At 39.9% G+C, this 3,304-nt stretch overlaps 1 non-coding gene across 1 annotated transcript; it reads right to left on the minus strand.

The window, feature by feature from the left end:
• Window positions 1–1,859: 1,859 nt before the first annotated feature.
• trnaq-uug (transfer RNA glutamine (anticodon UUG)) lies at window positions 1,860–1,931 on the minus strand. The gene has a single exon. It is a non-coding gene; the product is annotated as a tRNA-Gln (tRNA).
• Window positions 1,932–3,304: the final 1,373 nt, after the last annotated feature.

Here is a 3,304-nt window from a genome sequence, read left to right on the forward strand (position 1 = left end):
CTCTTACTCTGTACAAGTTACTAACCCTGGATCCAGGAAAACAGCCCCAGACCATCAGTCTTCTTCCTCCATGTTTGATAGTTGATGTCACACACTGAGGAACCATCCTTTCTGCTACTTGACGGTGTATAAAAATCCTGCGTGATGAACTAAAGATTTCAGATTTTGATTCTTTAGTCCATAATACCTTCTTCCAGTCTTCAGTAGTCCATTGGTGGTGTTTCATGGCCCAGGCAAGCCTCTTTTTCATATTCTGATGTCTTAGCAATGGCTTTCTTGCTGCAACTCCACCTGTCAAACTTGCAACTCCAAATCTTCTCTTCTCAGTTGAATCTGAGACTTCTTACTACGACCACTATGAAGTTGTGCTTGAAGCTGTTGTCCTGTGAGCTCCTATCATCAAGCTGCTGATTCTCAGAAACTTGTCTTCTGATACTGTTGTGGCTTTGGGTCTTCCAGATCTCTTCCTGTCAGAGTTTCCTCCAGTTTCTGAGAGTCTTTTGATGGTGAATAAAACTGTACTCACTGACACCTTGACTTTCCTTGCTATTTCTTTGTAGGAATGATCTACATTCTTAAGTGTTATGATGGTCTGTTTCTCTTCTATTGTTAATTGCCTTTTGCTCACCATTTTTATAGCAACACACTACTTTCTGCTGTACAATACGGTTTAAATAATGCTCTGAAGGGTATGATGCCACGGTGTGTTCCAATACAGACAAAGGGAGTTGTAAGTAATCAAGAAAAGTTGATTATCTTTAATTTTTTGGGTAACCTTAACTGTTTTTTTTCTTGCAGTTCACCACTTACCTTTGTACCATTTAAAGCTATTCATTGGACTTGAACTACTTGAAAAATTGGGGCGTTCTAAAACTTTTGACCGGTAGTGTAAGTAAACGACTGTTTTTATTGCAGCATTCAATAACTACTGTCTCAGATCTGACATATTTAGACCATAAATGTAGAAGAGCTTCACTCTTCCATTGTCTTTTATGATGCTGCAGCAGCTGACTGGCAGCTCTGGCTTTAAAAGTTATGTCATCCAGGTCTTTGAGGCGGCCAGCGAATAAATAGTGAATGACTTCATGCTTCACAAGTCTTTGCGTTTGTGTCAGAGATGCTGTTCGGGTTCTAATCACTGAAGCTCCGCTGTGATGAGGCCACATTGCAGAGCGTTCACACTTGGGCTGAGAATGTCTCTGATGTGGCCGAAGTTATTTAAATCTGCTCCTGTCACTTTTACTACAGCGGCCAACCGCAACACCAGTGTCGTCATTTATGGATTAGAGAGTTGAGCTTGTGACTGACTGGAAGGTTATCTGTCAGGACTTCTGAATTTTTGCTCAAATATGTCAAAACACATGGTTTCTGAGTTGTTTTTTTGCCATGTTTGGGGAGATTGTTGCAAAATTGGGTTGAGAATTGAAATCTGTGCAGATCATAGCATCTTCCAGACCAACCATATGGTGAGTTTTGGAGTATTTTGTGGGTCACAGAAAGTTATATTTAACAGCGTCTTCCTTGTGTGAGACATGGGCCTCCTTAGAATGAGACATTTGATGAAGTTTTTGTGAAAGTGCAGAGGTTAATAAATGATGATTCTTCTTCTGCTTAATGTAGCACCACGACCCACTGACCCACACCTCTGACAAAGAAATACAATCAATTTCCATAGATTATAAGCAAAGAATTCAATCGACACCACCAGATTTTGTCACGAAAAGTCAGTGTTCAGTTGATTCCTGAAAAACCTTGTCTTTCCATACCCCATTTCACTTTTCTTTTATTCACTGTAATTTAGCTGCCGTGTGCAGATACATCCAGTGTGACAACTTTCTCTCTGACTTCAAACGTGCTAAAGGTTCCACCGAGATTTGAACTCAGATTGCTGGATTCAAAGTCCAGAGTGCTAACCATTACACCATGGAACCCACACCTGCTGGCATTTTAATTATTCACACCTCAAAACGCACACAAGCATTAATCCTCTAATCCAATTCTCAGAAAGTGCTCTTCAAATGTCAACCTAATGAAGATGCAGGTGGGGTTTGTAGTGGCTAGAAGGCAATCAGTCGCTTTATAAGATTGATCCAGTTTCCCTGTGGCCTCAGTGAAGCAACACTAGTGGTGCTGTTGTGTTTATGTGCATTTCTATTACGGCATTAATGAAGGGATCCACTAGCACAAAGTTCTTTACATTGTATTTGTGCCGGATCTATTGTTTTATTCATTGATTTAAAGAGTTATTTTAAAGCTACATTGACTCTTCTGTGCATAAAAACATTTTTTTAAAAAGCTGACCGACGCTACATTACTTTCTAAAAACATCAATTCGGGCGCCAGTTTTACAATTCTACAATTTCATTTAGAAGATGCTTTTATCCAAAGCGACGTACATCTGAGAGTAGATGCAACACAAGCAACGATCTAGTCAAGAGAAAGCAACCTGGATAAGCCATAAAACAAGTTCAAATGTGATAATAGGACTGTAGTGTCTGCAGGCAGTGCAGACGTAATAGAGCTTTCAGCTGTGGTTTGGAAAAAGTGTAGTACTGTGTCAAAGGTTTGGGGTCACCCAGACAATTTCATGTTTTCCATGAAAACTCACACTTTTATTCATGTGCTAACATAATTGTTCAAGGGTTTTCTAATCATCAGTTAGCCTTTCAACACCATTAGCTAACACAATGTAGCATTAGAACACAGGAGTGATGGTTGCTGGAAATGTTCCTCTGTACCTCTATGGAGATATTCCATTAAAAATCAGCTGTTTCCAGCTAGAATAGTCATTTACCACATTAACAATGTCTAGAATGTATTTCTGATTAATGTTATCTTCATTGAAAAAAACTGTTTTTCTTTCACATTTCTAAGTGATCCCAAACTTTTGAACAGTAGTGTTTGTCTCTTTACCTTTAAAAAACTCCACTTTCTTCCCCATCTTTAGGTGACGCACCGTGGGTTTATCACACTTTGTACACTGGGAAATCACTTAAAACGGTGCATGAGCCCTAAAACCAACAACAAGACTTGAAAGAGCCCACAGAGCTCTTTAGAGCCACAAAAAAAAAAATTGGGTGTTAAGTGTTAAGCCGGCGCTGACGTGCTGCTTTCATCTTCCAAGCTTCAGTGTTTGCGTACTACATGTCAGTACACGACCACAAACGCAGCTGATAAGAACTGGAAATAGACTCACAATGGAGCTTTGTCACATGGCAAAGCGTTGTAGACGAGAATAACATCAGACGGACGGACACGTAGCGCACATAAGCACACACACAGACGTGCACAATCACACGTTAAA

Source organism: Amphiprion ocellaris, chromosome 5, assembly GCF_022539595.1.
Source record: "Amphiprion ocellaris isolate individual 3 ecotype Okinawa chromosome 5, ASM2253959v1, whole genome shotgun sequence".
In the NCBI taxonomy this organism is placed as follows: domain Eukaryota; kingdom Metazoa; phylum Chordata; class Actinopteri; family Pomacentridae; genus Amphiprion; species Amphiprion ocellaris.